Raw genomic sequence first — 26,360 nt, 5'->3', positions numbered from 1 at the left:
AAGAAGCAGAGAAACAAAATGACAGGGAAATCAACCAACAGAAACTAACCCATGACTAACAATAGAGTAAGACATTGAAACAGTTATGGTAACTGTATTCTGTGTGTTTGACAAGTGAGGTAGTGACATTGAAGATATACAAATGACTCAAATCATATTTATGGAGGTGAAAACGACAACATCTGAGATGAGAATACAGGAGATCAGGTTAACAGAAGATTAGACACTGCAGAAGAAGAAAAGATGAACAACCTTGATGGTATAGCAATAAAAAAAAACTACAAAAAATGAAACACAAAGAGAAAAAAATACTGAAAAAGAGAAAAAGAGCCTCCGTGAGGAGTCTAATATGTGCACAACTGGACTCACCATTGTTTACATAGACTTTGAACTAAGCCTCACTGTGTTACTGTTTCAAATCCAGAATATCTCTGGTTCAGATCCTCCAGAGAGAAATAGATTTATGCCAGAATCACAGAGGGGAGTTATGGGAACCAGGTGATTCTGAACCTATTTCATGTACAAACGTTTGACCAATCCTACTTCTAGTCCAACTCTAGCCTTGCCTGTGGAGGTAGCATTGTGTCTAAATTTTGAGCCTTTGGGGGGTTATCTTGTGCAAGATCAGCTTGCCTGCTTTAGGATAAGAGCGTCAACTTTGGTCTGTTTCATGAGTTATGATTTATCCACATGCTTTAAGCTCCAAAAGTATTTAACTCTTCATCGGCTAGTCATTATTTTTCTGTTTTAATCCCTAGGGATATATATCTTCTTTATCTCTCTAATCTTAGTACTGGAGTACCTTGATAAGTGAGCAGTTTGATCTATCATGAATATCCAGGAGTTACAGAATTTCTTGAAGTAGCTTTCAGGACAAAATACGTGGCTCTTAAACTTTATAAGTACCATCCTCTTTATGAACATGTTTTTTTTTTTTTTTTCTGTGGTACACGGGCCTCTCACTGCTGTGGCCTCTCCCGTTGCGGAGCACAGGCTCCAGACGCGCAGGCTCAGCGGCCACGGCTCACAGGCCCAGCCGCTCCGCGGCATGTGGGATCCTCCCAGACCGGGGCACAAACCCGTGTCCCCTGCATCGGCAGGCGGACTCTCAACCACTGCGCCACCAGGGAAGCCCCTGAACATGTTTTTATTAGCCTTGTAAATGAATATCTTAAATGAATATGGAAATCTCGTGTCATAATCATTTATTCTCCTAATCCTATCTCTTGCCATACTGTGTTCTGGAACTGACTGTCAAAGGGAGAAGTCTGGTTATTTTTCCTCTGTGTACTATCTTCCATTAATGCTTTTACCCTGTCAGAAAGCTTATAGGATCTTTTTCTTTAAAGTTGGCAGGAAGAAAGACAATCACCAGAATACATGGATGTCTTTCACTTTGTCGGGCTCGCTATAAAACCCGAAAGTTCCTTTCTCAGGGGCTTTTGGCTCTATTATTCCTAAGGTTACTTTCCTTTTTCCTGTTATCATCATGTTGAGTTTCTGGACTAGCTTTATAACACATCTCTCCCCTCACCAATTTCATCTCTTAATTTTTTTTTTTGGCAGTACGCGGGCCTCTCACTGTTGTGTCAGCAGGCGGACTCCCAACCACTGCGCCACCAGGAAAGCCCCAATGGGGTTATGTTTTAAAGGGGCAACACAGTTGTGGACTATACAGGGATAAACCTACTTTAATTGAGAATGGGCAGGGGGGAGGGGGAGAAATGGGGGTGACGGTTAACAGGCACAGGGTTTCTTTTTTTTTTTTTTGCGGTACGCGGGCCTCTCACTGTTGTGGCCTCTCCCGTTGCGAAGCACAGGCTCCAGACGCACAGGCTCAGCAGCCACGGCTCACGGGCCCAGCCGCTCCGCGGCATGTGGGATCTTCCCGAACCGGGGCACGAACCCAGGTCCCCTGCATCAGCAGGCGGACTCTCAACCACTGCGCCACCAGGGAAGCCCATCATCTCTTAATTTTAAAAAATCTGAATTATAGGATCATTTCTAGATTTCACTTTCCAATTCGCCTTTTTAAGTACCCCACATACACTGCTCTAATTGTAATTTTAAATATTCAGACACCGTTTCCATTTAATCTCCCCCATTCTCGACCTATGGTTGCTCTCTTCCCATGACTACTCCTGTTCCATAATCCCTCAAACCCTGTAATACCCTTGAGAAGATTTCTTATGGATATTTAAATGTCTGCACAGTCACTATTTTCATTGCTTATCACTATGGAAGGTGGTTTATGTTTCATTCTCTCTTTCCTCTGTTTGGGGAGTTGGGCACTGACACACCTTAGTTGGCTCCCAACTTTAATCCAGTTTTCATAAGAAACAGGGAAAAAAAGACAAGTCAGATTTTCTGCAACTTCACTTTTCTTTGTGGCCAAAGCCGCATCTGGATTCCAGCCCTCTTCTCCTGTATTATAAAGGGTGTGTCTAGGGTGAAGCATTCCTTCACCTGTCAACTGCCCTTGGATGGAACTGTCCTTCCTCATCTATGTTTCCCATATGAGACGCACCAGTTGTCACTCTCCAGAAGTAGATTATTCTTCGGTTACATATGCTTTGGTCATTTTCATTGGATTTGGAAATGAGGAAGTTAAATTGAGGTGGTCAGGTTATCTTGAGCTGAAAATCTCTCTTGTTCAGTCATTATTTAGTCTGGGCTAATCAACTCTAGTTCCTTTAATCTTCCTGCATGTAGTTTATCCCTTTAATCTTCTTTAATAGTCTTCCCTAAGCCCTCTCTAATGTCATTAATGTTCTTTTATATAAGGTCACAAACACTGGAAAGAATTCTCTCAACAGGAAAGAATATTACCCAGGGATGCAACCGCATTTTCACCCAATAATTGTAAAGGCTTTATTCCACAACTTGCATTATGTACAGTAGAGAGCAGAGGTTCAAAGCACTGCTATTCTCAGTGTGACTTTGGCCTTGCAGAAGGATAACTGTATGTCCTCCAAACCCTGGTGGCCTTTGCATCCAGACACAAAGCTACCACCTGACTCCTATAATTACATGGGGCCAATGGACAATGGAATATAGTCCTGGCGTAGTTCTGGACAATGGAATGTAGTCAGAAGTGATGGGCAGCATTTCTAAGCCTGGCTCTTAAAATTTTACTGCATAATCCTTTAAATAAACCCATTCCCAACTCAAATAGAAGTGATGGGTAAAACCTGGAATTCTACTCTTCAGCTCTCAGAACTTGTGCGTTTCTCCAGGTTCCTGGGACCTCCTGGACCATCCACTTCTTGTTCTAGTTCAGCCACTGCAATGGTCGAACAATTCTATGTGCGAATGGGACCAAGGAGCTGTCTCCTGGATTCTGTGCCTCCTCCTGGCTAAACGATAAAGAGAATTCCATCCTGTGGAGTAAATTTCCACCAGTGGGAGAAAGAAGACAGAAGGGGACTCAACAGATGAATTCCTTCCAATCTTCCAGGGAATTCCTGGGTGGTCCAGTGGTTAGGACTCTGTGCTTTCACTGCCGAGGGCCCGGGTTCCATCCCTGGTCAGGGAACTACGATCGATCGCACAAGCCACACAGCACGGCCAAAAAAAAAAAAAAACCAAAACAAAATTTACAGTGTAACTTTCCACTAGCGTCTCTGTTCTGCCTGCAGACGACCCACCAGGCTGAGTAAGTACAACTATTTATCCAAGTTGTTATCTATACAAGATACAAGATGTTATCTGTATACCTACACAATTTGTTGTGGAGTAGAAGCCCGTGCAGTAAAAGAGCCTCTTGCAACCTGCTCATCCTCACTTCTTTTTTCCCCTCACCATTTCTGCACCTTCAGAATAAAACATCTAAACATAATCCTTTACTCTGGCTCTGTTTTCCAGTGAAGACGGAATAAGACACACCATCTTCCTGAGAATATGCATTTTAAAAATCATTAAATCCTTCAGAAAAAGGAACAAGGAATTCATTGAGAATTCTCACTGAGAATTATTTTCATTTCAGCAGAGAATTTCCAATAGCCTTGAACCCTACTGCCCTGCACAGTATGTTATCCATATGTTCACTCATTGCCAATGTTGGCCTGAACTACACCAGATCATCAATAATCACAGGGTTAGAACCTTGAAAGTAACATGATCCTTTGAAACATGTCCCATAGTGCAGTTCCTGTACTTACATGCTAATAATGCTGCTTCTTTATCAGATAAAGGTGATGGTTACTGTACTGGTTTTCTAGGGCTACCATAGGAAAGCATCACTGACTGAATGGCTTACACAATCAAATTAATTTTCTTATGGCTCTGGAGGCTAGAAGTTTCAGATGAAGGTGTTGTCAGGGCTGGTTCCTCCTGAGACCTCTCTCCTTGGAGTACAGATGGCTGTCTTCTTCCTGTGTCCTCACATGGTCATCCTTCTCTATGTGTCTGCGTCTAATCTTCTCTTCTTAGAAGGATACTCATCCTATTGGATTAGGAGCCACCCTAATGACCTCACTTTAACCTCAATCACCTCTTAAAAGACCCTGTTTCCAAATACAGCACACTCTGAGGTGTGGTCTGAGGTGTGCTGTACCTAACTGGAGTTAGGCATTTAATATATGAATTTGTGGGAGGCGAGGACACGATTCAGACTGTAACACACACTATGCGTCCTTAAACTTTTGTCCTAGAAACCACAGAACTGTTGAATCAAGAGCAAAAGAGGGGACTTCCCTGAGGCACAGGGGTTAAGAATCTGCCTGCCAATGCAGGGGACACCGGTTCGAGACCTGGTCCGGGAAGATCCCACATGCCGCGAAGCAACTAAGCCTGTGTGCCACAACTACCAAGCCTGCGCTCTAGAGCCTGCAAGCCACAACTACTGAGGCTGCATGCCACAGCTACTGAAGCCCGCATGCCCAGAGCCCGTGCTCCACAACAAGAGAAGCCACTGCAATGAGAAGCCCGCGCACTGCAATCAAGAGTAGCCCTTGCTCGCCACAACTAGAGAAAGCCCACACGCAGCAACGAAGACACAATGCAGCCAAAACTAACTAAATAAATTTACATTAAAAAAAAAAGAGCAAAAGAGAACACTTTGGTATTTATGTGTCAGTTAAGGATCATTGGTTGTACGCAACAGAACTATTCCAAACTTGAGAGAAAAAGGAAAATGATTGAACAGGAATGGGTGTAGTGCATGAAATTCAAGGAATCACCAAAAATTCAGGGCAGAAATGAAAAGGCACAGGGCAGCTCCAGGGACTCTATGTAGCAGGAGATAATAATTTCCCTCACACATCCAGACCACTGCTGGGACAAAGGAGAATCAACTCTCTTCCTTTAGTCTAGACAGGATTTGGTGTCCCAGGGGAACATTCAACTGGTCTAGTCGTGGTCGACGCTCATTCCTTGACAAGGGTCAGAAAGGTCATTTGTATTCACAGCCCCACCAGAACCGCACACAGTCTAGCAGGTGTGATTCTCCAAAAGAAAGTTACAGTGATGCTTCACTAAGAAAGAGAAATGGAGAGCTGGTGGCAAAAAAGGAAAGAAAAGAACATCGTGTCTCTCTAAGTTGGCTTGCCTCGTGCCATTAGCTGGCTGATCACCATGATTCCCACTGTGGACACAGATCCCCGTCTCTGAAGCTGGGAAGGATTTACCCCCTGTGCCATTTCTCCTCTTGCCTCTGTATTTTATCCTCCATTAGGCTGGGCATTACATACCGTTACTTCTTTGGCCACAGGCTACGAGAGCAGCAAGGACTCAGCTGAGTCAGCAGGTGGTCCAGGCGGGAGAGGTGCTCAGAGGCATGTCCCCTGCCATTAGTTTTCTAGTTTTCGATTATTGCTCTTTGCTTCCACAATGCTGAAATGATGCCATATTTTAGTTACAGCTCTTTCGAGGAATCTTTGCTGCTCTTTTTGCTGTTACAGCCTGCGAGTGGCTCTTTCAAAGAGCCAGTGTCTTTTAGAGGATGAAAACAATAGAGCAGCAGATTTTATTGTAACTGCTATAAAGAAATCTGCCATCTGGGGGAATATGGTTGTCATTTCTTGATTTTCGTTTCTACGGGAAGGACCATCTAACTAAAGAGGAATATTTTTTTCCTCCTGTAATAAATCCAAATACCATATTTCACATATATGAGGACGCTGTGTATAGATCCCATTTTACATAAATCTCATATCCGATCTGACCCTACGTGTGACCTGGGGGTTATTAAACTCTGGTGTCCTGGACTCTCAGTTTTGCATCTGATTATCGTTTTGACAAATGTCACATGTTCCCCATCCCTGCAACCATAAAGGAGTCCATATGCCCACGTGGCAAGTAAAGTCACGGATATTCCGTTTTTCACCCCATATTAGACTAGGACGCAGAACAGGAGTCACCCCAGATATTCCGTAAAAGGGTAGGAAGCAAGTATTTGGGGCTTGGTGGGCCACAGAATCTCTGTGAGAACAGCCATAAAGACAGATAAAGGAATGAGTCAGGCTATATTTCATTAAAACCTTATTTACATAAACAGGCAAGGGGCCAGAGGTGGCCCAGGGGTTGTAGTTTACTGACCTATGGCCTAGAATTCTCCCTTCCTCACTAATATATTGAGTTCTGACCACTCCAACAACAATAATAACAAAAATAATTGCTAGCTTTTAAATCTTATTGTATATCTATCTACTATATATCTATGCCTCTTGTGCAAATGTATTCATCTCCGTAACAGCCCAATAAGATCGTTATCTCCGTTTTACAAAACAAGAACTAAGCTTAGTTAACTAACGTGGGCAATATCTCCAAACCTTCCAAATGAAGATCTGGATTTTGCAGTTTGGGCCGTTTTAGTCAGGATGGGTTGGACTATATCAGTAATAAGCAATCCCCAAATCTCAGCAGTGCAAACCAACAAAAATCTATTTCTTCCTTAAGGAAAGTCCAGGCAATGCTCCAGGCCAGTTGCCCTCTGTGTAGCTGTCCACTCCAGTCTGCCTGGGACTTAGGTCCCTTCTGCACCAACATCTTCTCCCATTTTCCCTACAATAAGAAGGGTCTAGAGAAGAACTTCTCCAACTTGAGCGCGTATACAAATCACCTGGGAGCTTATTCAAGTGAAGCTTCAGATACAAGAGTTTTCGGGGGGGGTGTCTCAGATCTGAATACCCATCACTCCCTGGTGACGTTGGGGTCTGGTGACCACATTCCAAGCAGTAAGTGGTACCCTGGCAAGAAAATGATTATATATGGAAAGACAGACATCTGGTCAACATTATATTGGCCAAAACAAGTCACAGGGCTCTGCATAACCTGAAGAGCATAAGGGTGGGGCCTTTACTCCTTTCATAGGGAATAAAGGAAGCACGTCTCTTGGGATATAGTTGTAATATCTACTCAGTCCAGGCTTGGATGACCTCAAAGTCTTTACCCGTGTCACTGTGTTACACTGCTTATCCTGCTGACAGATGGAGATCGGTTCTGACCCCCATCCCGTTAGCTTGGAACGCTACCTTTCCCTCAGAGCCCTCCTCCTTCAAACTGCATCCTTATCTCCTAACCCCGTGCTGTGCAAAATGTGGTTCCTGGTCCAGGAGCATCAGAATCACTGGGAGCTTGCTAGAAATACAGAGTCTCAGGGTCCACTGCTGACCAAATGAATCAGAATCCGCATTTTAACACGATCCTTAGGTGACGTGCATGTACATTAAAGGATGAAAATCATGCTGTATGATTTAAGCTTTTATAAACAGAATGGATAAACAACAAGGTCCTACTGTATATCACAGTAGGACTATTTTCAATAGTCCAACACAGAGAATTATATTCAACACCCTATAATAAACCGTAATGGAAAAGAATATATAAAAAAAGAATGCATATATATGTATAACTGCATCACTTTGCTGTACAGCAGAAATCGACACAACACTGTAAATCAACTATACTTCAATTAAAAATTGATTAAAAAATAATTAAAAAGAAAATAAAATCATACTCTAATCCGCCCCACAGACAGCAGACTTTCACCTGTGGGGAAATTGTCCAGCCTACGAACGTTGCCGAAAATGACCCTCATTTTCCACCATTGCCTGAATCCACCACAGCAGGTACTTCAGAAATCACACTTGAAACCCAGGGAGCCTACTGAGAAAAGTGGCAATCCATCTAAGGAGACCCTAACCCTAACCCTAACCCTAAACCCTAGCCCTGACCCTAACCGTATATTCCATATATGTGTTATATATATATATAACAGCTCATGATAATGTTTGTTTTAAATTAAAGTAACTTATCTTATGAAAAAGGATTTATTACCAGACAACTTTTACATGCCTTAATATCCTAAGATATTCAACTGTAGTCATATAACTTCATACCATTAATCTTTTATTTCAAAGGATAGCCATTAAATACCATCTGCTGAGTTCTAGGCATATAACAAACAGTAAACGAGCCTTTGGTATCCAGAAATCCATAATTTCATTTGTAAACAAAGGAATCTCAATAGATCAAAATAAGCGTTCTAGCAAAGAGGAGTTCCGTGTGCTATGAAAGCACATGAAAGACTAAGAGAGTGGGCCGACACTACTGAATAGCAGCTATAAATCACACATTCCACAAAGTACTTTCATATCTATTTTTGCCTTTCCATCTGTCAGCAGCCACCCTGTGATGTACGATTATCCTCATAACACCAAGGAGAACACTAGTCTCAAGGATATGAGGGAATTAAGACTCCCAAGCCCGCTGGTGGAAACACGCCAACCACTGGGGAGAGGGTACAACCACTGGGGAGAGTGTACAACCACTCTGGACATTAATTTGGCACCACCAAGAACTCGGAAGGTGCAAATACTCACGGCCCAGCAGCATATGCCCCTGCTCCCAAGAACTGCCTCATCTAAACCAGGATGGAGACAAGCATTCAACTCTAGGCGAAATACAGAATCTCAGGGTCCACTCCTGACCAAATGAATCAGCATCTGCATTTTAACAAGATCCTTAGGTGACTTGCATGTACATTAAAGGAAGAAAATCATGCTGTATGATTTTCTCCCAAAACTCTGCTTTTCACGACCTCCTGCTTTGTCATCTTCCTTAATCACAGACCAAAGGGCCAGGCAAGCCCCTTAAAAACCATCATCTTAATACCCCTGCCTTCAAACACAGAGGTCAAACTCTCCTTGTCATTTCGCTAGATCACTCGATTCCCGCAATAAATTCTTGCTTCTCTTTCTGATGCTCCTGCTGCACAGCTGGACAACAAAATTATTTCATCTCCACTCGACCCTTTCCATAAATCTTGCCATTTCTGCAAAATGGGAGGTCTCTCGGTGTTGAGAATGAAATTAAGGGAGAGATCTCCAAGTGCTGCTTCCTGCGTCCCATATCTGACTTGGGCACTCCATGAAGTGAATTTCTAGGTGAGTCAAGTTTACAATTATTAGCCTTTTGAGACTATATTTGCATTGCCTCCGGCGGTCAAATGAGAATACCTCATGTGACTAGAAGTACGTTTCAGGTGAAATGATGAACGTGGCATACCGCCCCTGCTGTCGGTTGCTATCCCTGTGTATGAGAGCCGCTGAAAAGCTCCAAGCGTGGCAAGAGATGGCTTATTCTAGCAGACATGTGTGAGGGTATACAGCCTTGTGATTCATGGTTACAGCCCTTTCCAAGAAGGTCTAGCTCCTCTTTGGACCATGACTCCCAGACATCAGATCCACCTACACTCGCCATCTGATTGTCATATTATGCTGATATGGTGCCCAGCAGTAGCACAGCCTTGCCATGCTGTTAGATACCGAGAAATCCGCCTGTCTCTGGATTGTCTCAATGCACGGACTTGCTCGCACGCTTGGGACGTGTCGGTTCCTGAGAACTGTTAGCACCCAGCATCTAGCCTTCAAGCACCAGTATGAACCCCAGATGCACATTTCATGGTGCGTCCAAGGAAACATTTTCACTTCACCCTTACGTCTCTTTAGGTTAAATTCAAAGTTGGGTTGAACTGTCCTCTGGACTGGATAGATGCTATGTGGACAGCAGGTTCAGAAATGAACACTTCCATCCTTATGGACAGCCTCGTATCAGCCAGTCACCCCTTCTCTACCATCCGTTCAGAGAATATTCTGCATTCAGCATCCATCTTCCAGAGACTATTCAGGCATCAGTCAAGATGGTGGAGTACAAGGACCCTGAGCTCTCTTCCGCTCACAGGTACACCAAAATCACAACTATCTGCAGAACAGCCATCCATGAAAAAGGCTGGAAGCTACCAGAAAAGATCTCCTACGGCTAAAGATATAAAGAAGGAACTACAACCAGATGGGTAAGAGGGGTGGAGTTGCAACATTGTCAAGTCCGATACCTCTGGGTGGGTGACCCAGATAAAGGAGAATAATTGCAATTGTACAGGTTCTCCCAAAGGAGTGAGAGGTCCGAGCCCCACGTAGGGCTCCACAGCCTGGGGGTCCTGCACTGGGAAGAGGAGCTACCAGACAGTTGGACTTTAAAGGCCAGTCGGGCTTACTTTCAGGCGTCCCAGACACAGGAGGAGGGGAGTAAGAGGAACAAACTACTATGAATGAAATAAATAAGCTATAAGGATATACGGTGCAAGACAAGGAATACAGCTAATATTTTATAATAACTATAAATGGTGTATAACCTTTAAAATTGTGAATCACTATCTTGTATACCTGAAACTTACATAATATTGTAAATCAACTATACCTCAATGTAACAAACAAGAGTATTCGAGTTCAAAAAAATAATAACGCACTTCCCTCTTAACGCATCATCAGAGAGGTGTTCTGGTTTGGTGATAAAATTCAATTCTAATGGGTAGGATGCTTTTTTGAAACCATATTTCCCTGGTGTGGATTTGTACAGTAGAAATGGCCAAATCGGGAGGGCAGGGGGTGGGAAAGAGAGCCAAGTTTAACTCCCAGGGTAAGCATGTGTAAACAAGCTGGACGTGGACAAGTTACTTATTTTCTGTGGAACTTAGAGTCCTCATCAAAGATTCCTACTCACGGCGTTCCTTTAGGATTCAGTGAAGAGCTTCCCTACCTCAGACACAATTTCATAGGGTCTGTGTGAGGATTCACTGATGCGAAACCTTCTCTCACCCCAAACAGGTGACACACTCTATCACAGAAATCTGACCGCGGGCTAGATATTTGAACACAGGATTTTTAGAGAGAATTGGAAATACACGCTTACCAAACGCATGGCAAAAGCCCTCGATAAACTGTAAAGTATTATGGGTGTCAGAGTTATTGCTGTTCAGACACACAGCCACGAGCTCTGCTGATTCTGTGAAGTAGACCATAATTGGCTCTGGGCGCGCTGGAAGGTGCACTTGGGACAGGACAGCAGTCCCACGGGACAGTATGAATACGGCAAATATGGTTAGGTGAATTTACAGTCTCTTGATTTCCCTGGACGCCAGAAAGTATGTTGTGAACAGTTTCCCAAATACCTATTTGAATGGTAACGGAAACTGGGCAAAATAAATGGACATACTTGGCTTTCTGCTACAACCCTGATTTACGTATGTGTTTAGATGCATATATGGAAGGTGCAGGACTCCTCACCTACGACCTAGGAGGTGATCACGGAAAAATTCGATGACAAAGCTCTTCTGATTGGTCAGCAATACCACTCTTCTAACTGACTGACAGGAAGATGCTCCCAGTGTGTTAATGGTGACCCCTAGTGCCTCCTGTCAAATTCCACCTATAGCAGTAAGATATGCCAGACAACACCATCCTTGATCATCCATTTAATGTCTTAAAATAAAAACGCTATGTGTTCATCAGGAAAATATAATTTAACAAGCAAACCCACATTTTAGATAACTTCCCTAACACAGATGATTCATTAGAAGGAAGCAATGTAATGCCTCCATACATAATGATCAAATGAAGATATTCAAGGAAGAATTATTGATTATGGTAAAAACAAACAACTGAGATCAAGACAAGTGACCAATGTCGAGTACTGTTTAATAAAATAGTCCTAGTGTCAGATCATTTTAAGTTCCCTCTAATTTTAGATATTTTCTTATCTAGGAAAAGAGGGAGAATGGGGATATATTCTGACAGACTTGAATTAACCTGAAAAAACCGTTTTAATCAGCACAAAAGCTTTGACTGGAACGTTTAAGCCCTTAACATTGCCTTCAGGAGGACAAATTCCCAAGCGAGTTAAGAGTACTTTTAGAACATTCAAAAAAAAAACAACAAAAAAAAACTGTAATGCTTGAGAAGAGGTGCAAATTTCAACTTTACTACAATACTTGAATGAGTAAAAATTAATAGGTTACAATGAAAATATTTAACTTAAAACAGTATTATACGCGGTAATAATTTTATGTTGTGTTCCGAAAGATCTCTTTGGTGTTTTACATATTCTTTACACTAAAAATTAAAGCAAATGGTACTTTTCATTGTTTTACATAATTGGCATGCTTCTTCTCATAATCCTGTACATAACCCCATGTACTGATTGTGTTTACATGCCAACTAGACATACATTAGTGCAAGGAAAACCTACCAGAGGGCTGGTCCACACGGCACTTTTAAGCCAAGCCAGAAGACCCTCAGTAACCTGACAGGTAAGCTGCAAAAGCTACAGTACAATGACTAAGGCAGAAATGAGCAGCCACTGGACACACAGTCAAGGCCAGGAGCTCTCACAGACTCTCCCGCCCTTCCCGATCTCCCATAACTTTCTGCTCACGTGGTGGACCCGCATGATCCCACCACCTGGGACTGACAACCGCACGCCCAATCTCAGGCCTCTCCCAGCATTTGAAGACCTGGTAGAACCGTCAGGCCCCAGCAGCTCCTAAAAGAGGCCAGGGGAGCAACATAGAGATGCGGATGTCAACACCCTACAGGGCACCTTGGACCAGTGGGAGATGGAAGACAGCACACAAAGTTCTCTCTCCTTCTGTTCCAAAGCACACACCGGCCACACTGTCCACCCTGAGCCATTGTTGTCCCGCAGCTTCATCTCTTGGGCGAGCAGAGAAGCAGTGGTGCGGAAACCCAGCTACCTCTGCTTCCCGTTCTCTGCTGCATCCGTTCCCTACAGCTCCTCCCTCAGGGGCCGTGATTGCCGCTTCCAACAAAGCATCAGCCAGCACTGTGCCTAAGGTTTCTTTTTAGAGAACCAGGGCTAAGACACTTGTGTGTCTGTCTGTTTATTTTTCTTTGTCCTCACGGCAGGTACAAAGCATAGATGAAAAGATGAGAGGGGCTACTTTGAAATCATAGGATTGTATCTGCAGCATTTGGCCTCAAAGTCTGGGCTCTTTGACATATACGGCCTGTACCTTCAAATACCTAATAATGGTTTACCCTAACAATAGCCACACAGGCTAGGTTTTTACTGTTTTTATCTCACACTTCTGAGAGTCACAACATGGAGTTTCTTTCCCAACGGAGCAAATTTAGCAGGTTGTAGAGTCAGATCTTCTTATTCTGCTTGTCATGTTCTTTTGGTTGTGTTGGTCTCTCAGTTGAAGATGGATGAGGAAAAACTAGAACACATCCAAAGAAGAGTGTCCTGCATACCATTTCAGAAATGACATCAAACTGCCACAAAAAAAGGCCAGCCAAGATGCATAGGTTAGACTCAATAGTTGTTTTACAACATAGGAAGTGTCACAGCCTCTGTCTTACTATTTAGCATTTTGTACTATCATCCTACAAAGAAATTTAGAGAAATTGTGTTGCTTTATACCAAATAAAAGACTAAACAATATGAAAGGTATATGTGAGCCTCATTTATGACCCAATCGATCCTGAAAAAAACAAAACAAACAAACAAACAAAAAACAGTCTAAAGTAGAAACTCTCTACCATATGATCCTGCAATCCCACTCCTGGGCATATATCCAGAAGAGACGGAAACTCTAATTGGAAAAGATACATGCGCCCAATGGTCACAGCAGAACTAAAGAGCCGAGACATGGAAGGAACCTAAATGTCCATCGACAGATAAATGGATAAAGAAGATGCGGTAAATATATACAATGGAATATTACTCAGCCATAAAAAGAATGAAATTCTGCCATTTGCAGCAACATGGATAGATCTAGAGACTGTCATACTGAGTGAGGTAAGTCAGAAAGAGAAATACAAATATCACATGATATCACTTATATGGGGAATCTAAAAAAATGATACAAATGAACTTATTTACAAAACAGAAACAGACTCACAGACATAGAAAACAAACTTACGGTTACCAAAGAGGGGGCGGATAAATTGGGAGTTTGGCAGTAGCAGATTTAAACTACTATATATAAAAGGGACAAACGACAAGGTCCTACTGTATATGTATAGCACAGGGAACTATATTCAGTATCTTGTAAAAAACTATAATGGAAAAGAAAAAAAAGGAGAAACTTTCAAAAACTTCTATTTTTTTGTACTTCTAATAAAATTGTAACAGGTTTGCATTGTTGGTAACCTTTAAAGAGACATAAGCAGTATAGTCCTCAGAACTGTGAATTTTAAGATAGAAAAAAAGCAAGCCAGTTCTCCAGAAAGAACAAGAGTAAAGTGTCTAAAATTGCCCTGCAGTCTTTAATTCAATGCCCAGAGGAGCTATTTGTATTATTTATCTTTTTGTCATAGCTAAAAATTCATTGCCATCTCCAGTGTCACAAAGCTTTTCCTTTATAACTTCATCTAGGAATTTTATAGCTTTAAGTGTTAGGTTTTGATTTTTAATCCAGCTGGAGTTTTTGCATATGATATAAGATAAGGGGTCAAGTTCTTTCTTCTGCAAGGGGATATCCAGTTTTCACAGAAGAATTTGTTGAAGAGACTGTCCTTTCCCCATATCATGTGTATTTATATAAGTACCACACTGTTTTGATGACTGTACCTTTGTAATATGTTTTGAAATCAGGAAGCATGAGACCTCAAAATTTGTTCTTCTTTTTCAAGGTTGAAATCTTTTTTCAAGATTTGTTCTTTTTCAAGACTGTTGTTGCTACTCAAGCTCCCTTGTGATCCCATATGATGTGAATTTTAGAATTTTTTTTTCCTACTTCTACAAAGAAACACAATTGGAATTCTGATAGGAGTTGCACTGAATCTGTAGACCGTAGACTGCTTTGTGTTGTACGAACATTTTAACAATATTAAGTCTTCCAATTCTTGAGCATGGGAGATCTTTCCATTTTTGTCTGTCTTCTTTAACTTCTTTCACCAGTGTTCTGTACTTTTCAGTACACAAAGTTTTCTACTTCCTTAAGTTTATTCTTAAAGTATTTTACTCTTTTGGATGTGATTTTAAATGAGGTTGTTTTCTTAATTTCCTTTTCAGAGTGTTCATTGTTAACATATAGAAAGCATCTGATTTTTCCACGTTGATGTTATATCCTGCAACTTGGCTGAATTCATGTATTTGTTCTCACAGTTTCTGTGACAAACCTTGAAGGTTTTCTATGTATAAGAGCAACATTTGCACTTTTTATCCTGCATCTTTGTGTTACCACACTTGTCCTTGCGGTCCCTGAAGAGACGCTGTTTCTGTAGTACACAGCCCTACAAAGCCACCTGCATAATTGATTCATTACATTAAAAAAAATCACAGCAACAGGCTGAATGAGATTAGCACAAACCCAAAGGGTTGGATGGCTGAGGCTTCAGAGCCCTCCAGTGAGACCTTTGTATAACGATCGAGAGCTGGGAGAAGGGCTTCTGCCTGCCTGCCTTATTCCCCACCAGCTGGCAATGATGGGCTTTTATTCACATCCCAGGATCAGAAACAGAAAATGTATTCAGAGAGCGCCACGGGGAAAAGGGAAGGCAAAAACACTCTAGCATCTTTGGCAGACTCATCTATTCTCCAAGTCACTTGTTCAAATGAGTCAATTTTCTTCTATTGCTGGCTACGTACAGCTAGGCTTTTTTTCTTGCAGTCATGGGCTTTTAACCTGCGGCACGGATGGAATGCCTGAACTTGCCTGTAGATCTTCCGAAAGCAGCTCCTCCCCTCAGGCAAATTTAAACTGGCGTCGGAACCCATGACACTAAAATTCCCGAGGGGCTAAAATATTACAAGTTCCACTAGCTGATACAAAATTGGCTGGGAGATTAAAACAAAGATCATATTCCCAGCGTGGGAAGAAATATTACCCTGAATAATTTAAAGAGCGCTCTCATAAACTGGCAGGAAATGAAATTCAGAATTGCCCATCTCCTGGCACTGAAATTAAAAGAAGCTGCAGAGGGATAAAGGAGGGTAGAAAGGCAGAAAAAGAGTATTATCACCTAAATCCTTGATCTTGGTGATCTTTTCCTTTGGGGTAGAACTTGGTGAGTGTAGACATTAAAAAGATTAGAAAGGGTCCAGTCAAGGAGGAGACAAAGGAAACCGAAAGGATGCTAGCTTGAGTAGTAAGTAACCTTTCTCTTGTTGGTAACAGGCAAGACCCACTCCTGGACTCCTCCTCCAGGTGGGGGCCACGTGACTGAGTTCCAGCTGAGTGTAAGCAGACTTGCTGGGCGACACCAACAAAACCTTCCAAATGACCACCCCCCACCCCTCCCCGCCCCATACCCTTTGCACTACACCCACTTGAAGCCACAGCACTGAGAACCTGGAAGCTACACATGGACGACCAGTGGCCTCCTAAGATGCAAGGTCTGTGGGCCCCAAATGCCTGCTTGGGGAGGAGCTGCCTGCCCATCACACACACCCGCTGTGGTCTTTACAGGAAAGAGAAGCGAAGTTCCATCATGCATTGGAGTCATTACACGTGTTTGCATGTGCTTTAGTAGCTAGAATTCCCTAACTAACGCAGTATCTGAGTACCCTCAGACAGGATATCCCACGTGTCGGAGATTCTGTTTACTCATCAGAAAATAACTTTATTAGGAGGAAGTAAAGCAAGGAAACAAAGATGTTTCTTAAGCCAGAATATCATCATAACCTTCATCGCACATGAATGTAAAAATCAGATAATTCTCACCTAAGTGTGCACCTGAGGTTTAAATACTGTAGTTCATTGATTCTAAGCACCATATATGAAATTAGCATGTGTCTTAACCAGTGACGAGCATAGTCAAAGTGATATTTAAAATTTTTTCTTAGCGGTATTTTAAATAAAGCTACAACTCTTAATCTGTGGTCTTAGATTTGATGAAGTGGCATGCTGTCTGCTGGATTCCGAGACTGTAATGGCCATAGTCTCTGTTCCTACAGGATTAAGCCACGCGTCTCTGCGTCCTCCAAGCTACGTTACCCCAGAAAGCTAGGATGCTACACAGTCAAGGTCAAAGGAATGAAATCTGGCTTGGTCTGGTCCCACTGCTACATCCTCAGGGTGGGAGACTGTCAGCACATCACAGGACAATAGGACCTTCTGATTTCCCCAAGCTAAGTATACTCTGAGACTCAAAATTTTAATATAATGATTTACAGAAAGGTATAATTTTGTCCGAGCAGTAGCAGTGTGGACACATGGAAATACTGAGTAAGGAGAAATCACGGCCATCACATAAAGCTCCAATCACACACTGTAATTAGACAATGACTCATTTCTATAAATCTTGCTATGAGTATTTTATATGTTTTATTGATTGTACCATAATATTAAATACACAACACTCCAACCGATGGTTAATATCTGCTCTAAACATAATTTTTAGGAGTTAAGATAAATATGTGGAAATACAAATGTGGCCTTATTCTCTACTCTCCCAGGACAGATAATCAGGATAACTTTTTTTTTTTTGAATGTACAAGAAATCTTTTACTCCTTCAGAGAACTCCTCGAAGCAAATCCCATCTGGAGATGGCACAGAAAGCAATGCTCCTTACCCGGGCCTGCTGCAGTTCTTGCTGACAACTCAACCTAACACCCAATACTGACAAAACAGACATCATCGGACTATAGCTCCAGGCCAAATCTGGCACGCTACCTGCTTCTATACAGTGCATGAGCTGAGGATTTTTTTTTTTTTTTTTTTTGCATTTTCAAATGTTTGGGGAAAATCAAAAAGAATAACATTTTGTGACATGTGAAAATTCTGTGAAATTCAAATTTTAGTGTCCGTAAATAAAAGCAGACTGAAATACAGCCATATTTGTTTCTGCCTTGCCTCTGTCTGCTTTTGGACCATAAAGCCGGAACTGTTTGATATCTGATGCTTTGCAGACAAAGACCTAAGCCTTGCTACTCCAAGGAACTGAAGCAACATCACCTGGGAACTTGTGTGAAATACTGAATCTCAGGCCAGGCCCCAGAACTGATTTAGAATCTGTGATTTAAAGAGATCCTCAGATGAACTCACGCCAACATGAAAATTTGACAAGTCCACCCTAAAGAGAATGGATATTCTACCCATTCATCAAGAAAGGGATGTCCATTTGAGGCAATGCAAACAAAGTGATTCACAACTCATAGGAGTCATAGGTATTTTAGTTAAAAAATAAATAGTAAATGATGAGACGTTAGTCTTCATGGGGCAAAAAATCTGAGAAAATTTTAGATTTAACCCTGAACAACTTATATTGTCCAATACAAAATGGAAAGAGAGGGCTTCCCTCGTGGCACAGTGGTTGAGAGTCCGCCTGCCGATGCAGGGGACACGGGTTCGTGCCCCGGTCCAGGAGGATCCCACATGTTGTGGAGCAGCTGGGCCCGTGAGCCATGGCCGCTGAGCCTGCACGTCCGGAGCCTGTGCTCCGCAACGGGAGAGGCCACAGCAGTGAGAGACCCGCGTACCACAAAAAAATAAATAAATAAAAATGGAAAGAGAATAAATATAAGCCTAGATGAGTTTTCTAAAGTGGATACTAGCTTAATCACAGTTGGGAGTTATTTTGTTTCTCTTTTTTTTCAATTGACCTAAACTGCTGCTTGTGGTAAAGATGTGAATAATTAACCAACAGAGCCATATAAGCAACTTCATCGGTGTGACGGCAGAATTTACAGGAGAATGTATGCTCTAAGGTTGTGACCTCAACAAAAAGCACTTCCATGGGCCACGGATCAATCCGACCTATCAGTCAACATCCACTTGTCCCAATAAGCAGTCTGTTAGGCTGTTCCCTTTGACACTCCAGCTGGTCATTTCATTACCGCTGCACAATGGTTTCTTACAGATGACCCAAAGATTCACGAGGAGTGCAATGCAAACGTTTAACATTCTGTTTTTCTTAGATTTAAACCCCTGTTTCTTCTGACGGTGACCCAGGAATTTCTCCTCTGGTCATTAATCCAGAGGAAGAGCTGACAAGATGAGAAGTGTAACTGTTTCTGCTGTAACTGTTAGCACATTCCCTAAACAAGGTTGGTATTTAGCCCAGATTATAAGGGATGAGCTCCAAAAATTATCACCAGGCTTATTATTCCCCAATACCTATGTTTTCTGTTTCTACATTAGGTGAGCAACTCCAAAAGGCCAAACCTTCAAAATACTGGGGAGGAAAAATGTTTGTAAAACATAGTAAGAATCTCAAAAAAGAGTGGATACATGTATAACTGATTCACTTTGCTGTACAGCAGAAAGTAACACAACATGGTAAATCAACTATACTCCAATAAAAATTTTAAAATAACACCAAAAAAATAATGACATCCTGTGAAATCTCCCAAGATAAAACAGTCATACTTAACCCATCAAGTCCACTCACGTAACAGTCATTAAATTGATTTGCATAGAAATGAGGTGCCACGCACTATTGACAAACTTAATCAGTCATCCATATCTTCCCTTAATTCATGACAATGTGGTGATGTATGCCCACACAGGGGTTTTCTGATTCAATTTTTACCAGTGGTGATGGCCCCATCAGTTTGGGTCTAGATCACTATGGCCTCATCCATGATACATCGCAGTGAGTTTGCCCTGCAATCATTCCTACCCCTCCTGTTACCAGAATGACTGTCGTTCTGCCTCTGACTTAATGCCGAGCCCTACCTCACTCCATGGGGGTGACTTGGAGACAAGAATACTAATGCTGTCCATCACCACAGCTGTTTCCCCTACAGTGTTAAATAAATCCCCATGGCTTCTACTGAGTCATTTGTTGGAAAAACATGTATTACTAAGTGTTCTGATTTCCATTTTAAACCTTTACAGTTATTAATGCAATTCCTATAATAAATAAAAGTTTTATAAGAATAACCATACTCTACATTGGCTCCCCCTCGATGGAAAAAAATACCAGAAGGAAATGGACAATCCAATGTTTTCAACCAGACTGAAAATCGATGTGACTTAATTCATATTCACCTAACTAACCGTAATAGGTTGAAATCAGTGATGAGGAATCAGTAAATTCTGATTTATGGACTAGTCCCAGCAATGGAAACCAATGCTAGCTAACTTAAGAGGATAGAAAAGAAAACTAATGATCCAAATGACCCAGCAATCCCACTCCTGGACATATACCTGGAGAAAACCATAATTCGCAAAGACACACGCACCCCAGTGTTCATTACAGCACTATTTACAATAGCCAGGACATGGAAGCAACCTAAACGTCCATCGACAGAGGAACGGATAAAGAAGACGTGGGGTGTGTGTGTGTGCGTGTGTCTGTGTGTACACACACACACACACACACACACACACACACACATAATGGAATATTACTGAGCCATAGAAAAGAACAAAATAATGCCATTTGAAGCAACATGGATGGACCTAGAGATCATCATCCTGAGAGAAGTAAGTCAGAAAGAGAAAGACAAAAAACATATGATATTACTTATATGTGGAATCTAAAAAAAAAGGTACAAATGAACTTATTTACAAAACAGAAGTAGAGTCACAGATGTAGAAAACAAACTTACGGTTACCAGGGGGTAAAGGGGAGGGAGGGATAAATTGAGAGATTAAGATTGACACATACACGCTACTATATATAAAACAGATAAGTAATAAGGACCTACTGTACAGCACAGGGAAGTCTACTCAATACTGTGTAATGACCTATATGGGAAAAGACTCTTATAAAGAGTGGCTATATGTATAACTGATTCACTTTGCTGTACACCTGAAACTAACACAACATTGTAAATCAACTCTACTCCAATAAAAATTAAAAAAATAAAGTAAGTAAGTAAAATAAAATAAAGTACGGTCAGAGAGAATTAGAGCCAATGTCCAACAAGGACTGAAGGCATCTCAAACATGCCGACAGCAGGGACTGGCTGACTGCTTCCTCTGGGTACAGCTCCTGGGATGAATCCACTGCGGCCCTTTCTGTGCTCTGTTTAATAGCCAAAGTCCCTAAAGAGAGACTCCAGCCACCCTAATTTAAGTAACTTGTTCACCCTCTCATGATCCCATGAAGGTTAAGGGCGTTGTCTTAGCTCATCCCCGCAAAAAAGAAGCCAGGATGCTATCACTGAGAGAACAACAAGTGAATGGATGAAAGGTGATCAAAACAAAAACTCCCATAAAATTCCTTGCCTCTCTACCATCCAGAAAACCCATGTCTTCAGAGACACACTTTCAAAATTGTCCACCGCCTAACATGTAGTAGTCATGTACAATAAGAACTGCTCCGGAAAAGAGACATCACAGCCTTGCCACCTGGCCCAGTGTCCTGAGATGTCGCTGTGCTCTCCGGCTTTATCTAGATCCCATGGTGATGTTCAACTACATAGGTGGTAAGTGAGACAGTAACCACCACTGTCAACATACCCTACCATTTAATGTATTTAATTAAAACATGCAACTGTATTTAAAGACAGAGCATGTATTTAATTAAAACAGGCAACTGTATAAGACACAGCAAGACAGGAAATAAGAATAGAACCTACAGACCCACATGGTATCTTTCGCCTGCATCTTTTCCTACCTATTCAAGTCCCTCTTGATGGTAGGCAGCTTTCCTATTCAATAGGGCTCATTACTTGGTGGAAGGAGGCCACCGGAAGACACCCGAGCCCTGCAGTGCTACCCAGGCAGGGGGAGGCTGTCGTCATTCATCCAGACCCGGCTGCCGTTCCAGGGATCCCACTGGGCTTCTCCCTGTCCCCTATACAAGAATCACATGTCGCCGTAAGCGTACAAGACAGAGACCCCGTACAACACTCCAAACACCCAAAACAGAGACACAATAGCCCCAACCCAATAGGCAGACATGGAAACCTTATCTTCAAGATGTCTGCTAAAAGTGTGTCTAGTTGGAGAGGCAGTTCATCACTGCGGCCGGAGTTCAATGTCTGCTTCACACAAGCTCAGAGCCAACTGGAGGAAAAACAGATATTTTCTGAATGGGTCTTTAGAGAGTCTCATGAGCAGAGAGAAAAAGAGTGCAAGTGAGAGAGAGAGAAAGAGGCTGATAAAGAAAAGCATACACTAGTTTGATGATTATCAAGGTAGGGAAAATATCTGGTTAGAAATATTTTGAGCATTTGCAAAATGTTACGCGTTCTTATCTAAAATTTTGCAATTCCTTCTCACCTTAATTTTAACGTATATTTCATTTCATTTTACATTTTATTGAGTGTTGTGTGTACTGTATGGTAGAAACTTTACTTTTCTTTGTACAAAAATTCTGTGCATTCTTTCTCCAAAACGCTTTCTCACCTTTTTTAAGGAAGATTCTCCTATTACAGTGATGCAGTTTTTCACGTGACACTTTGAAGTGGAGTTGTTCCTCTGTATTGGGAATTTCCTAGAGTCCTCTGTGGAAGGAAAAATAATGTATCTTTATTTTTTATTTTATTAACCATTTTTTAAATTGAAGTATAGTGAAATTACTATAAATGTTGTCTTAGTTTCTGGTGTACAGCAAAATGATTCAGTTATATATGTGTGTGTGCGCGTCTGTGTTCTTTTTCAGATTCTTTTCCATTATAGGTTATTATAAGATACTGAATATATTTCCCTCTGCTATACAGTAGGTCCTTGTTGTTCACCTTCTTTATATATAGTGTGTATATGTTAATCCCAAACCCCTAATTATTCCCCCCCTTTCCACTTTGGTAACCATAAGTTTATTTTCTATGTCTGTGAGTCTATTTCTGCTTTGTAAGTAAGTTCGTTTGTACCATTTTTTTAGATTCCACATATAAGTGGTATCATATGATATTTGCATTTGTCTGGCTTACTTAATATGAGAATCTCTAGGTCCATCCATGTTACTGCAAATGGCATTATTTCATTCTTTTTATGGCTGAGTAGTATTCCATTGTGTATATGTACCACATCTTTTTTTTTTTGGCCATGCCATGGGGCATGTGGGACCTTAGTTCCCCAACCAGGAATCGAACTCGTACCCCCTGCAATGGAAGCACAGAGTCTTAACCACTGGACCCCCAGGGAAGTCCCTGTACCACATCTTCTTTATCTGATCATCTGTTGATGGACACTTAGGTTGCTTCCATATCTTGGCTATTGTAAATATCACTGCAATGAACATTGGGGTGCACGTATTTTTTTCAGTTAGAGTTTTCTCTGGATATATGCCCAGGAGTGGGATTGTAGGATCACATGGTAACTCTATTTTTAGTTTTCTGAGGAACCTGCATACTGCTTTCCATAGTGGCTGCACCAATTTACATTCCTCCCAACAGTATAGGAGGGTTCCTTTTTCTCCATACCCTGTCCAGTATTTATAAAATGATGAATCATAAATGGTAAGTACACTTATAGGATTAAAGAAATAATTAATGGTAGTAAATGTAACAAAGGACTTACACTATATGCAAGAAGCAAAAATATCTTTGCTAAGTTTGTTGTGACTATTTTGGCTATGCTCTATGAAAAAGAAAGGAAACATGAGGAGTTAAACTAATGAAAAATTTATAATAAAGGAAACCATAAGCCTATGGATATATATGTGATTATTGCAAAGAGTGATATAAAAAGAGGATAACAGGACAAAACCAATTACCTGTTTACTACTAGAGAGATGTGCTGAGCAGGAAAAAGGATATTTGTGTTTTGCAAGGCTCATAAACAGGCAAACAGTACAGATTCGTGGGTGCAGGATTTGAGTGAGCTGATGTCAACTACCAAAAATGCTCTTTTGGGATACCTAGAATTCTTCATGTTTGATTTATCACAACTGCATTCTTTATTTTATAGCAGTGTTTACAGTTTACTGATTTACTAGTAAACAGGTTCTTCCATTTGGGGACAGCATTCTGCTTATAAATACACCATTAAAAACATAAAATTCATAAAAAGAACAATAGCAAGGGAAATTTGGGCACAAAATTGAGGTAATAAAAAAAGCCACATTTATCCTTTGACGTGTTTTTATGACCCAGACGGTGTTTTATGACCCAGAACCCTGACCTTTCGTTGTGAATGAAATACTTCTCCAGTTGATATTCAACCAGTGTGCATGAAATAAAGTTGAGTATTAACATCGCTAACAGGATTCTGTGCCTAAAGGTGATAAGCCCTTGTCTGAAATATTAATTCAGTGTTTGATTTACTATCTCTTGCAGGTTCCATCATTGCATCTGTGTATTGCATCTGCTTCATCAAATGCCTAAATACTCAAACCCCAATTTTTCCTATAATCCCCTGCAGACAAGAACTGTACCAACTTATTATTAAGACAACTAATACAACAGCTACTTAGAGATGGGGACAAAATTATTTAAGAAAGTTTCTGATTCATTCCTGATTCCTTTAGCTGAGTAATATGCGTGATCCTAATTCAGAGTCTATGTTTTGAGCATATCTACAGGTTATTCATGTGTGTTCCTACTGAAAGACTTGCACTTGCAAAATATGTCCTTTCTAGAAAGAGATGTCTCTAGATTACCGTAATTCAGGATTTCTCAGCTCTGGTACTATTAATATTTGGGGCTCATAACGCTTTGTTGTAGGGAAATATCCTGTGCATTGTAGCAGCATCCCTGGCCTCCATCCACTAGATGCCAGTGACATTCCTCTCCCAGAGGTCATGGTCATGGCAGCCAACAATGTCTCCAGACATTGAAACATGTCCCCTGGGTGAAAAGCCCTCTGTTGACGAACACTGCCGGAATTGGAGTTAAACACAATCTAGAAACTCCACTGCCACAGCTTGGCAAAGAGACGGAGAGAAAGAGCGAGCGAGCGAGCGAGCCAGAGAGACTGTTCCTTCCTCCAGTTAGTCCTCTCCAACACCTGATGCACTTATTGCTGCGTTATCTTTTAATTCTTAGTATTAATAGCTTCCATTTAGCATCTCCACTATGTGCTAAGCATTTCACATGCCTTTTTGTAGCCCTCCTATCTCTACAGGTAGACCATTTTTCCGTTTTTGTTTTTTTTTTTTTTGACGATTAAGGAAGCTAAAGTTCAGAGAGCCTAGGCCAGTATCTCTCCAAATACAATGTGCACACGCATCACTCGGGTGTATAGGTGCAATTTAGATTCTGTTTCAGGAGGTCTGGGGTGGAGCCTGACAGTCTGCATTTCTGACAAGCTCTCTCCCAGGTGATGCGAAGCCTGCTGGTCCACAGAAACTACACTTTGCTGAAACTGACCCAACTCCCGCAGCTAGAAAATGGCAGAGTCAGAATTGGGAGCCGAGTCTGCTTCTCACCCCGGCTGCAGGCTTCCTCTCTCATCACGCCAGCTTTCCACACATGTCTGTGCCATGCAGTCAGCCATGCTCTTCTTTGGATGGTCTTGGGCTCTCGTATTTCACCTCTACTTTCCTGCTTACCCACGGTGCGGCAGGTCTGGGGAAACACAGAATGAGTGTGGTCAGTCTAAACGAATGGGCACCAGTTGGAAAGTAACTCCATCACTCTTTCCCTTTTCATATATTCATCTCATGAGCTCTTATGACATCACCTTCTAGCTGCCACACAGGGAGGGGACTAGAGCTTGAATTCAAAGTGAGGGAAACATAATCCTTTTCTCTTGAAGTTCATGTTTAATGGGGGATATCAATGCATAGACAGATCACCATGACTCAGCATCCTAGATGTATCCCTGAAGATGAACAGAGAAATTACTGGGTCACAGACTGAAACTGACATCATACCATCTCATCTGTGATAAGCCCCAAACCCAGCCCCAACCCCTCATTCTGTGGTCATTGCAATATGGGGCCATCTTTTTGCAACTGGGGTAACTGTTCTTTGAAGGAAGGTACCTGATTCTGCCTGACAAGCTGGAGATGATAATTAAATTTATTCTTGAACAAGGTATGTCACAAACAATAGAACAGATGGAAAATCTCACTCAGAAGGGATCATCATGAAATCATCTACCAACAGTTTTTATACTCATCACATTATGATCTCCCCGTACCTACAGTGCATCCATGGCTTTGTGAGCTATGGACTGAAAATGTAGGAAAATGGTTGATAATGATTTCAAAAACTGAAAGTGTTGCCAAGTAACCATAGGAACTGAAGTTGAGAACGTGTAAGTTACTGAATACGG

At 41.6% G+C, this 26,360-nt stretch overlaps 1 long non-coding RNA gene across 1 annotated transcript in view; it reads right to left on the bottom strand.

Annotated features, from left to right (window-relative positions):
- Nucleotides 1–25,641, bottom strand: part of LOC137217835 (uncharacterized) — a 187,745-nt gene extending 162,104 nt beyond the window's left edge. Inside the window, exons 1-2 of the long non-coding RNA XR_010940287.1 lie at nucleotides 25,510–25,641; nucleotides 22,548–22,645 (exon numbers count right to left, since the gene is read on the bottom strand). This is a non-coding gene — a long non-coding RNA (uncharacterized lncRNA). The remainder of the gene's footprint in view (nucleotides 1–22,547; nucleotides 22,646–25,509) is intronic.
- Nucleotides 25,642–26,360: the final 719 nt, after the last annotated feature.

Source organism: Pseudorca crassidens, chromosome Y (genome assembly GCF_039906515.1).
Source record: "Pseudorca crassidens isolate mPseCra1 chromosome Y, mPseCra1.hap1, whole genome shotgun sequence".
NCBI lineage: Eukaryota > Metazoa > Chordata > Mammalia > Artiodactyla > Delphinidae > Pseudorca > Pseudorca crassidens.
Note: the sequence above shows the minus strand (reverse complement) of the source record. Positions and strands in the feature narration are given on the sequence as shown.